We start from the raw sequence: 13,228 nt of genomic DNA on the forward strand, positions 1-13,228 counted from the left end.
TGTAAATACCACTACTTAGGTGAATAATCTCTGAATTATAAAGTAGGATATATTTGACCTTTGTTTATTGGCCTCACTTTATGAGAAGATGGAGGAGGTGAAAACCCTGAGAGATTTTCTGCTTTGACTGCAAATTGCCGAGCAAACAACTGGAGGGACAGCTCAGATGGGAATGTGGCATGAAGTTGTCATTTCAACTCACTCTGGAGAACTGTGGGTGTCAATTAGAAAAAACTAATGGAAGGTAGATAGCCTATAAAATCCAACTCTTGTCTTCAATCCTCAGAGTAATTTGAAGGTATATGAAAGTAGAGCCTCATTATCTTTGTAAATTGAGATTATTTAAGCTCAGTGAAGAAGAAACAGAAAATATACCGCTCTGAGAAACCAAATTTAACTCTTTTAGGTATTCAAAAGTAGATTATTTTACTAATTTGTGCTTTGGGAGCAAGTTATATATCAAAATGATAATATTTTTATTTAAGATTTTGTTTTCTGGAGCTCAACGTGAATGGCAATACTAGCACATAATACATGCTTCATAAATGCACATTGATGAATGAAGACAGAAAACTTTATTTTGCCTTAGCAAAGATATCTGGCAAAGATGGGGTGGGGAATTTTAACCTTTTCTTATGGCAATGTATTTCCTGTAAGTGTTTCTTTTCTTTCAGAATTATATTACAATCCTAATGGAAAAAAGTATAATCTGTTCTTTAATTCTGCCCTTGGCTGAACTGAGCCTTGGAATTGTATAACTAATGAGATACAGTGTTTTGCTTCTCAGGTTCAAATGTAGCACTTAAGTTTTCATTTTTCATTCATGGCTCTATCTTTGTAAAACCATTCCTTTGTCAAAAATCAAAGGTTAATAAGCCCTAATTGTTAAACACAGCCAGTAGAAGCTATGTTATGCTGGTATTCTAAAGCTCAGAATATTTGAAATGGTCTTCATTTGATGTTCAGTGACATCTGGACTGCTCAGCAAGCTACTCTAAAATTTTCTGTTAAAAGAACTGGCAATTTTCTTAAATGTTTTATTTTGGATCAATTTCAACTTAGAAGTTGTAAAAATAATAGAAGAGTTCCCATATACTCCTTAAGTAGTGTCCTCTAATGTTATTGCTATGGTTTGAAGGTGTCCTAAATTTCATGTGGTGGAATCTTAATACCTAATGTAATGGTATTAGGAGATGAGGCCCTTAAGAGGTCTTAGGTCATGAAGGTGGAGCCTCATGAACCAATGAAATTAACGGTCTAATGAAAGAGATCCCTCAGAACTCTCTAGCCACAGTGAAAAGACTGTCATCTATGACCCAGGAAGCCCTACCAAACACTGAATCACTGCACCATGAACTTAGAAGTTCTATCTCCAGAACTGTGAGAAATAAATTTCTACTTTTATAAGCCACTGACATCTCTGGTATTTTGCTATAGTAGCCTGAACAGCCTAAAACAGTAACTATAGTTCAATTATCAAATCTGAAAATTAATGTTGGTAAACTGCTATTAACTAAATTCTGAGCAGATGTAAAATAGCCTATGCAAAGTGAGTCATATAGCTAGTACATCTTTGAGGAAAATCTTTCAAATAGGTAGTATTAGGCAATGAAAAGAGTTATTCAGGTAGTCTTATCTAAATATTATTTGCTTCATCGTATTGTTTTAAGAAAACTTGAATTTGTGGATAAGATTTTGTACATTTGAAATATAATGTAGATTCACACTGGACATATGACTTTTTTAACTTTATTTTTTCTTTCAACCATACATGTATTAATTTTAATTTGTAAATATGTGAAAAAGAAGCCAGGCTAACATCAAATGAGTATGAATCAAGATTTTAGAATGTATTTTAAAAAAACTTATTTCAGCATCAGATATTTATGTGAGGGCTGAATAATGTGTGGAAGTCAAAATGTCCAAAGTATAGGTTTTGGCTCTGGCAATGGCTGGCTAGGTGATATGTGCACCTTCCTGTGTCTCTTGCAATTTGGGAATACTAAATAGTACTTACATCCATAGTATTTTAGGATTCATGAGACTATATATTTAAAAATCATAGCACAGTTTGGTCCACAATAAAAACAATAAATATTAATTTTTATAATTCTTTAAAGAAGGCATCATTTTAGGGTTTTAAATTACTGTATATACCATATGATATATTTTGAGAGAGGATCAAGGACAAATCAGCAGAGATGTCATTGTTAGGTAATTAGAAGTTACATTGTTAAATTTTGGTATAATTTTATTATTTTCATTTTAGTTAAAGAAGAGATTTGTTAACTTGCTATTGAATGAATTTAGAAATTATCATAACATGTAACTGTTTTATCCAAGAATGGGTAGATAATCAGGAAACCTTAGGAATAAAGAGAAGTAGAGAGGTGGGGATAAATTAGAAGTGGTATGACAATAACAAAAGAAGAAAACTATTAAAAATAGTGACGAATAAAATTTCCCCTTAGTTTTGTAGTAGTTAAAATACTGCCATGTGCTCAGTTGTGTCCATCTCTTGTGACCCCATGGACTATAACCCACCAGTCTCCTCTGTCCATGGAATTTTCCAGGCAAGATTACTGGAGTTGGTCACCAGTTCCTACTCCAGGGTATCTTCCCAACAGAGGAATCAAACCCACATCTCTTGTGTCTCCTGCACTGGCAGGTGGATTCTTTACCACTCTGCCACCTGGGAAGCCCCAAATACTGCCAGAGAGGCATTTTAACTTTACCAGACTCCTAGAATAAGAATATTGCCAATTCAACAAAGTAAAAATCCAGATAAGGCAATGCATGAAAATGCTTAAAGAGATTTAACTAAATATAGTTTTGATTTTTTTCATGCAAAAATAGTTCCAGAAATGAGTAGTCCAATGTTAGTGTAACATGTTTTTGATGACAGTGAGACCTGAAGCTCCAATTACTTAAGCCTAGTCATGTTGCTCCCGGCTATGGGGTCACACAGAGTCGGACACGACTGAAGTGACTTAGCAGCAGCAGCAGTCATGTTGCTCTTACATCCTATGTATTCTCATAGTTGGCCTTCACATCAGCCATGGGAAGAAGGAGAAAAAGTTGTGTGGAGGTATTGGAACTAGTAAAGGTAGAAGAAAACTTTTCTAGAAAATACTCAGTTTCTATGTCTTTCAACAGTGATGAGTCATAGGACCACTCCTAGCTAGAGGGGTGTCTGGGGAATCAAGTAATTTTTAAATAAGTGTATTCTTACCCTGAACAATGTGAAGTTTCTGCTACTTAGGAAAAGGGAGGTGAATGACAAGCAGCTAATACTGTCTGCAGAATCTCTTGGCACAGTTCTTAGCACCTAGTGAGTCCTCATCAGCACCTAGTGAGTCCTCATTGTCTGATAGGCATTCTGCTTTGTTGTTGTTGCTCTATTACACATGAATTCTTTTAGATCATCAGCATTAGACCCAGTTTGATTAAATGAAACAGTACTTAGTAGAACTGTCAAGTGTTGTGAAAATATTCCAGATGTTGCAATCTTTCCTTATCTTTTCTGAATTTCTAATGTGGGGTTCACTGCATAAGTTGTTAAGAAACTGTAGTGAGGTCTTTTCCCCAATTTTCTATAACCCTTTCACCCCCGTTGTTGTTTTTGTTATTTGTATGTTATGATTTGTAAAAAATGTATTATTGTTGATCCCAATCACCTGTCACAGGAGTTTCATAGTAGTAGAGCTTTATTTAACCATTCAACAAAATATTCTTTGTGTACTAATTAAAGTTTATATCATGATATGCCTAATAATATCTTGAGGCTTATCAAACTTGCAGATAGCTTGCGAAGATTTTAGTCTTAGATGAAAGCCAGTAGTTTTCTGGAGAGAAGTGCTGATAAGAACTAGGCTAGTTGGCTTGGGCACAGCCAGGTGGGCATCTGTCCCAGACAGTCCCTCAGCCCAAGCAGGTGTTGTTTGTGCTATACAAGGAGACTGAGGCAGCAGCCCAGTTGGATAAAATGGCCCAGTGTGAGGACTGTTCTGTCTCTAGGAGACGATGGTCTCAGTGTGTGCAGGACTGAACTCAGGCATGCCAGATAAGCAGTTTGTAGCCATAAAGGTAGATTCACATGACGCCATGTGAGGTTGTTGTTATGCTTGTCTTCTCTGGAGGCTGGGTGGGACAGAAATTAAAGTTGGAAGACATCCTATGATTCCAGGTGAGAGGTTTTGTAGAATGAAGAGGCTGCTAGCTAGTAATTCATGCAGGGAAATCATTTATGGAGGGTGTTGGGAGGGGACAAAACACAAAACCCTCTCCCAGAGTTTGGCCTTGAAAGGGAAAGTGTTAGTCACGTAGCTGTGTCCTATTCTTTGTGACCCCATGGACTGTTACCTGCCAGGCTCTTCTGTTCATGGGCTTCTCCAGGCAAGGATACTGGTGGAATGGGTAGCCATTCCCTTCTTCAGGGAATCTTCTTGACTCAGGGATCGAACTCTGGTCTCCTGCATTGCAGGCAGGTTGTTAATCATCTGAGCCACCAGGGAAGCCTGAGTTTGGCCTTGGTCTTTTCTTCTGGGTATACTTTACTGGACTTCCATCTCTCCATCCTTCCCTCTTCACCGGGCAATTTCAGGCTTATCATTTAGGACTCAGCTTAGACATCACTCAGCTCCCAAATCTGGATAAGGTTATCCTTTTCTGCATTCCTTAGCAACTGCACTTTCTTTGTTGTGGCATTTCTTAACGCTTTTTGTAGCTATGTATTTATTGTATTTCCCACAAATAGTATCTGTATTCTTCATTTTATCCCCTAGAGCAATCTTACTGCCTAGGACATGGTAAATGATAAACATAAGGTAATTAAAGATACCCATAGTGTCAGATATCTGCATTGCAATGTACAATACCTGGATAGGAGTTTATTTGAGTGTATAACGCTGAGGAGGTAATGATGACTGTGCCATGCTATTAAAATGCAAAAACGAGACCATTAGATAGGAAGGAGGAAAGAAGCATTGTTCGACAGATAGAGGTGGGAAATTTAGAGATATGAACTTGTGCTAGTACTTAACCTCCCAGAGCCCCAGTGTCCTAATCTGAAATGGTGGAGAGAATGGTGATTTCTCCCTCCTGGGATTGTGTGGAGATTAAATGTGATGATGTGTATGGAGAAATCAGAGAAAGGCTTGCTACAGAGTAAGTGATCAATTATTGTTACACATATTGTATTACACCTCTTATATATTCTTATCTAGATTTAAAGAGGTAGGATGTCTATTCTAATGTTTGCTTAGGTTTGAATTCCAGTTCTTCCAGTTACTAGCAGCGTCACTTTAGAAAAGTAAGTTTATTCATCCTGAAAATGAGCTAATGATAGCAGCAGCTTCACATTGGCGTTTTAAGGATTGACTGGCTTGAAGTATGTAACATGTTTAGAACAGGGCCTGGCATTTCGAAAAATGTGCTTTAAGAGAGTTGTTATTATAGCTAAAGTCTCTGAAAATGCTGTATTAAGAGACGGACCTTCTGCTTTCATTAGAGCACTCAGCAGAACCGCCGCCAGCACAACTCACCCAAAGGTGTCATCAGCCAAGATAATTTTGTTGCCTCTGTGTCAGCCTGAATGTAGATAGTGACAAAGCTTCAACATTCTGTAATGTTGCTCTATGACAAAATTATTTGCTTGAGTATTTATTATTATAGACTTTTAAAACAAATTTATTTTATAATTAGTACTAAAATTCATTATGAAAAAAGCCATCTGGTTTATTTGAGTACTCTCATGAAAAATCCCTTAATAATGATAACATGTGGCACAGTGGTAAAGAACCTGCCTGCCAGTGCAGGAGACGCAAGAGATGTGGGTTTGATCCCTGGGTTGGGAAGATCTCCTAGAGGAGGAAATGGCAACCCATTGCATATTCTTGCCTGGGAAATTCCATGGACAGAGGAGCTTGGAGGGCTAAAGTCCATGGGGTAGCAAGAGTCAGACATGACTGAGTGCACATGCCCACACACATAATAATAATAATAATAATAATAATAATAAAACCTTATATTCAACATATTAAACTTAATTTTAGTTTAGCGCTTCTGCACACATGTTTTCACTTAGGACCAGGTCATCTCTTTAGGCCGTCATGAGTGATTGAAGTGATATGGGTTAAATTCCTACAGTTCTTCTTTTACAAACTATTCTCCTTTATTTTAGTTTCCTGTGCTTTTGTCTTCTTTCTTTTTAAAAAGACCACTGCGCACCCCTGCTTTATGCCATATACTACTACTATAGTTTTTCTTCCTTTATCCCTTTGCAAGAGCGTTAGCTATTCTTCCCAAGCTATATTGTTAGAATAATACAGTGTTTGTATTTACCATCTAGATCCTTCATTTTATAGACTAAAAAGTTGGAGTTGGGGAAAGGAGAAAGTATTGGAACAGAGTGCTCAGAGGAACAAACGATAATGAAGTTACCCTGAAAAGCCTGCATGTCTCCTGAGCAGTCAGCAGCCCTTAAGTCAGTGCTATCTCCACTGTGGGAGTTGGAGCCCTGGAGAAGGGTACTGAGGGATTTTCAAAAAATCCCATGGGCAGAGGAGCCTGGTGGGCTACAGTGCATGGGGTTGCAAAGAGTTGGACACGACTGAGCAACTGAGCACATAGCACTGGGTGGTGGGCCGTATGATATGCGAGAAGATATAATAAGGTTAACTTCGGTGGTGCTGACCTTGGGAACGTTCCCATCTTACAAGTATCATTTTCATCATAGATTACTGCTTATTAACCAGTTCAGACAAACAGGTGAAATGAAATTATGTATTTAATATTCAACCAATGTATATTTGAGTACCTATTCAAAACCAGATACTGCTCTGGTTACTTGGGATGAGAAATAAGCAACAGCCAAAGATTACTGTCTTCCCGGGATGTTTTTCTGTGGTGGAGAATATGTGTAGTAGTAAAGTTAAAAAGTGAGTGAATTACGCTGCCTTTTGGAACGTAGTAAGTGCTCTAGAGAAAAGGCAGAGCAGGATAAGGGGATTAGAGGAATAGGTTGAGGGGACAGGAAGGCAGGTTGTCATATTAAACAGGGTAGGCTTCATTGAGAAGATCACATTTGAATAAAGACTTGAAGGATGTCAAAATGTATAAGGAAGTTTAATCCAAATTTCTACACAATTTTAGTTGTATAGAAGTTAGAAAATGAATAAGGAAGTGAAAACATATTACTTAAAGTCTCTCCTGCTTGGGGCATTGAGATACATCATCCATAGCTATACATATGAACTATGTTCTACAGGTAAATAGCCAATTTCAAGGATATATGTTAGAGAAATTTTTAATTTATTAATAAGGAGAGAGGCATCTTTTGCTGACAGAATGAGAATGATACATAAAATGACCTGCTTAGGTTAGGAATTTTGGCATTCTTAGTCCCACAATGAAAAGGACCTCTTTGTGAAGGAAAGATTTTTTTCTTTTGAAAAATTACATTTTCTTCACTTTATATTAAGTTCATTGTATCTTAAAATATGTTCTGTATAATGGTTGCTGTATATATCTTTGGTGACATTTGCATCAGTGTTTGTATCCAGTTGGGTATGGAAGACAGTGTTACGTTATCTGAGGGAATGCATGGGCTTGCTCTCAAGGCTCAGCATCAAATTTAAGTTGTTTCTTGACACTGGAAGTTTTAGAATATCAGAAGTGCTTGCTAGTAACTCTGAGCAACATAATCACATATTCAGTATTCACAGTCTTAGTAACATTAGCATTCTGTTGTTAGTGTAGGGGTTCATTATTATTGTGAGCTAAAACTGCTAAGTAATTCAGAAGTTCTCATATAGTAAGGTATGAGCCCTGTTATTGCTGGTGGATGTAGATAGAAAGCTTCTTAATTTGTGACAGTGAAGAACATGGTAATATACTGTGTCCATAATTCTTGTTATGGTGGAAATTGTGGTTTGGCAGTTGTGGTTTGGCATATCTAAACTGGCGACATGAGAATTACTTCTGTTGACACTTAACTGAGAAGAGAACTCTGCAATTTTTATAATCATGCCTTGGTTTTAAAACATATTGTGGATCAGGTCAGTCAACAAAGAGGTTGAAATTGGCTTCCTGAGACTCCATTAGGTGTTGGATCAATGTGGCACTGACCTGAATATTGTGCTGAAAGGTATAACAGAAAGAGGATGAACTTTAGGATAAATTTGATGTGTGTGCACAAGCATGGGTGTTGTATTGATGTGGTTTACAAGAGGGGTCTGGAATTCTGGTGAATAAAGCTGGAGAGGTATGGGGACTTCCCTGGTGGTCCAGCAGCTAGGACTCTAAGCTCTCAGTGTAGGGAGCCTGGGATTGATCCCTAGTCAGGGCACTAGATCCCACATGCTGCAACTAAGAGTTTGTATGCTACAACTAAAGTTCCCAAATACTGCAATGGAGATACTGTGTGCCAAAGCTAAGATCTGGTACAGACAAATAAATAAATCAAATATATATATTTTTAAAAAGCTTGAGATGTGAGTTTGAGCCAGGTTCTGGGGCTTGGACTTTCTTGTGGTTAACAAGTGTAGAACATGGAGGATAAGGAATTCTGCAAGAAGGGCCAGTCTTAGATGCCTCTTGGAAAGATGTTAGGGACCTCAGCAGGCAGTAGCCATGGGGATGGTGAGAAGGTTGTAAGAAAGCAAAATATTTTGGAGCTAATGACTAAATTGTGGATGGACAATAAAGGAGAAGAAATCCAAGTTGATCTATATGTTACCTGCATGATAGAGAGGATGGTGGTGTCATTTTATGGTGTTAGAGGAATATTAAAAAAAAAATGATGGGAAAGGTATTGCATTCAATATAGGCCATTTCTTTCATTTCCTCATGGGTATGGTCTACAGATAGATTTCTGAGGCTATGGGGAGGATTTGGGCTAGAGATACAGATTTTGGCATCTTTGGGTGGAGGTTGAGGCCAAGGTTATGGATTAAATTGCTAGGAGGAGTCATAAAGTACAGGCACAGAATATAGCCAAGGATAAATTCGTGAGGAACTCTGAGGGATCCAAACTAGAAAAGGGAAACAAAAAGATATGGTCCCAGAGTGTGGAGGAAAAACACTTAGATTTTAAAATAGAAGCAAAGAAAGAGTATTTCAGAAGTTCTTGTTCAAATGTAATTAGTGACCTTTTTCCAGAGTGTTTTCAGTGAAAGTTGATGCTGGCCAAAAAAGATGATTGCAGAGGGTTGGTGATTGAGGGAGAGGTGGGTAAGAACAGACAGCAAGTATAAATTATTTCCCCATTTGTTAGGAAGAGCAAGAGAAATTTTTGGCAGTGTCCAGAGGAGAATTATAGATGGCTGTGAGGGTTGGTTTTTTGTTTGCGGCATTGCTCACTTGCACTTTGAAGATAAGAGAGGGTGGAACATAATTGTGAGTTGTAGAAGTCAGTCTGAAAAGAAAATGTGAGCAGATGAAGAACTTAACTAACAAAGCAAGGTCTCAGGAACACTTGGAAGGAGAGGCTTGGCTTATTCTTCTGCTCATGGAGATAATGCCTACCCTATGTCTATAAGGAATTTATGAGAAAATAGGTTATCATTTATCTAGTTTATATGTCTAGAGGTAAGAGGCATTCAGTAAATGTTTGATCTATTCAGCTTCTAAATCCTCACTCCTGAAATGTGCTTGCTGACCTAGAGTTTGTACTAGCAGATAAGTATTAAGTGTTTAACTGCACTCAGTTAAACTTCTGATCATTTTAAGAGGGTGGAACTAGTTGATAATTTGCTGTTCAAACCTGTTTTTTGGCTAATCTTTTTTATTACCACATCTTTTCTGGCTATGCCACTGATTGTATCAAGCTTTACAAATATAAGCCTTACACTGCAGAATGATAGTGCAGTGTGTGAGAACTTAGAGACCAAAGTGTTGCTTATATAAGTAAGAAAGAAGGGAAATAAAAATTCCTCTAAAGGTGAGATAAGCACAGAATGGATAAAGCATAGGTGTGTAAAACCATCTCAAAAGTGACTGAATCGCTCTTTGGCCTATAGCTCTTTGCTAGATTAAAGTATGACTAGATCTGATTAATACTGTGTCACTCAAGAGCTGTTTAACTATGGTTGCGTAGAAAGGAAATTCTTCATCCATTGGTGAGACCATCTGCCCTTAGAGAAAGAATGGGCCGATGGCTGAGACTCTAGTATCTGGGTCACTGTGAAGGTTATTTCTCCTTGTAAATTAGTAAGGTGACATTCTACTTATCTATGTCAATATCTGTGGGCTTGGATATAGTGAGTCTGCTTTTGAGAGGCCTTTTCTTCCACTCTAGATGTGCAGCTTTCATTAATGTTTCTAAGTATATGAGAGTGAATCCTTCCTGTAAATGGTCAAGGAGGAAACATGCTTTTTTCTTTGGTGAATCCATCAGCCATTTTCCTACTCAACACCACAAAGATAAAATAATACTACTGAAACTTTTCTTCTTTATCTTTTGATATTTTGTGAAAACAATCTTTACTAGATAGAACATGACTGTTATTCTAATAAAGCTTTTTAGGGCTTATACATATAAAATGAACTTTTATGAGCATATATCAATATTATGGTAGCCAACTAATTATTTTAGTGATTTTTAGCATCTGTAAGTAGAGGTCTGTTTAAGAAAAGCATTGCAAATCCTAGTAATAATTCCTCTGAATTACAGTTGTCACATGAGGTTGTTTTGGAAAAAGTATTATTTATTTTATAATTCAATAAAGTGAATTAGAGCTGAGTTTCCTCACTGTGGTATATATCAAAACTTTTTTGTCCACCCAATGAAATCATAATTGTAAATCTGTCTAGGCTTGCTTTCTTCCTATCTTTTTCGATAAACAAGGCTATGAATTTGACTTTCTCTTTCAGATTTTACTACATTAATAGCTTTTGCTCTGCATGTGAATTTACATATAATTCTTTACTCATTCCTTTTTCAAAATGCAAAGATATTTATTCATCTGTAGTTGTGTTCCATCAGAGTTACAGTTTCATATTTTATATTATTGTTGTTGCTGACTAATAAGAGATTGCTTAAGATTATTTTCCCTAAAGTTTTTAATTTTTCTTTTTAATACATGAGCAGTACATTCTGAAGATGTTAGGAATCTTTTCATTTTCCAAGTGTATATTCATTTGGACTGCCAGGAATTTGACATAGATTAAACTTTTAAAATGTAAGGAATCTAGAAAAATGGTACTGATGAACCTATTTTCAGGGCAAAAATAGAGACGCAGATGTAGAGAATGGGTATGTGGATGTGGGGTGGGGGATAAAGAGAGGATGAACTGAGAGATTGGAATTGACATATATACGCTACCATGTGTGAAATAGATAGCTAGTGGGAAGCTGCTGTATGGCACAGGGAACTCAGTTCAGTGCTCAGCGATAACCTAACAAGGTAGGATATAGGGGTTGGGTGGAGGTGGGGAGGTCCAAGAGAGAGGGAATGTATGTATACATATAGCTGATTTACTTTGTTGTTCAATAGAAATTAAAACAGCATTGTAAAGCATCTATCAGTTCAGTTCAGTCACTCAGTCATGTCCGACTCTTTGCGACCCTATGGACTGCAGCATACCAGGCCTCCCTGTCCATCACCAACTTCTGGAATTTGCTCAGACTCATGTCTATCAAGTTGGTGATGCCATCCAACCATCTCATCTTCTGTCATCCCCTTTTCCTCCTGCCTTTAGGCTTTCCCAGCATCAGGGTCTTTTCCAATGAGTGTCTTGTCAAGGCTATGATTTTTCCAGTGGTCATATGGATGTGAGAGTTGGACTATAAAGAAAGCTGAGCACTGAAGAATTGATGCTTTTGAACTGTGGTGTTGGAGAAGACTCTTGCGAGTCCCTTGGACTCTAACCAGTCCATTCTAAAGGAGATCAGTCCTGGGTGTTCATTGGAAGGACTGATGTTGAAGCTGAAACTCCAGTACTTTGGCCACCTGATGTGAAGAGCTGACTAATTTGAAAAAACCCTGATGCTGGGAAAGATTGATGGCAGGAGGAGAAGGGGATTACAGAGGATGAGATGGTTGGATAGCATCACTGACACAATGGACATGGGTTTGGGTGGACTCTGGGAGTTGGTGATGGATAGGGAGGCCTGGCGTGCTGTGGTTCATGAGGTCGCAAAGAGTTGGACATGACAGAGCAACTGAACTGAACTGAACTGAAAGCATCTATACCCCAAATGAAAAAAAAAAAGAAGGAAAGCATTGCATGTATGTTTTATGTATCTTGCCATCCCTTATGTCATAATTTTTAGTTTTTTGGGGGTGGGTTCCTGTTGAATATTTAAAGAAACTTTTGGCCAATAAAGCTAGGTTAGCTGCATTTTCCCCCACTTCAGGGGGAAGGGGAGAAGGGAGACAGTTCAGTTCAGTTCAGTTCAGTCGCTCAGTCATGTCCGACTCTTTGCGACCCCATGAATTGCAGCACGCCAGGCCTCCCTGCCCATCACCATCTCCCAGAGTTCACTCAGACTCACGTCCATCGAGTCCATGATGCCACCCAGCCATCTCATCCTCGGTTTTCCCCTTCTCCTCCTGCCCCCAATCCCTCCCAGCTTCAGAGTCTTTTCCAATGAGTCAGGTAGGTTCCTAATAGTTCTTTGACACAGGGAAGAAGACAACATGTGATGGAAGAGATCACCACTGACCAAATCCTAGATCTTTTGTCTGTACCGACTCCTTGAGTGAAGCTGAGAAATACCATTTTTTTATTTGACCTGAAGTATAACCCTGTCTGCATTTTAGATGTCATGAATATTGATAAACGTTATAAAAGATAGTCCTATTGGTTAGCTTTAAAAAAGAAAAAAAAAAGCAGCTGTATGATAATTGATGCAGCTGAGGTTTTCTGCAGTTACTAGTATTCTGGAAATACCTCACTAAGTTGCATTAGCTCTTTGAAAACTCTGCAACATCTATTTTTAAAATCTGGTCAGTAGTCATATCTCTAGTATATTAAATGTAAAACAAGATCTCCTTAAAAGCCAGATGATATTATAATATTGTATATAGAAATAATATGTAAGTGAATGAAATATACTTACAGAGTGAAAGTAGAGTGAAATATAGAAACAGAATAAAAAGCATTTCTTTTGTAATGATGTGAATCTGGTCAGTAGTCATATCTCTAGTATATTAAATGTAAAACAAGATCTCCTTAAAAGCCAGATGATATTATAATATTGTATATAGAAATAATATGTAAGTGA

The 13,228-nt window shown here is 37.6% G+C and overlaps 1 protein-coding gene across 9 annotated transcripts in view; it reads left to right on the top strand.

Annotated features, from left to right (window-relative positions):
- Positions 1 to 13,228, top strand: part of ADGRL3 (adhesion G protein-coupled receptor L3) — a 945,437-nt gene that overhangs the window by 27,745 nt on the left and 904,464 nt on the right. The gene's annotated exons all lie outside the window — the stretch shown is intronic.

The sequence above is a fragment of the Capra hircus genome, chromosome 6 (genome assembly GCF_001704415.2).
Source record: "Capra hircus breed San Clemente chromosome 6, ASM170441v1, whole genome shotgun sequence".
NCBI lineage: Eukaryota > Metazoa > Chordata > Mammalia > Artiodactyla > Bovidae > Capra > Capra hircus.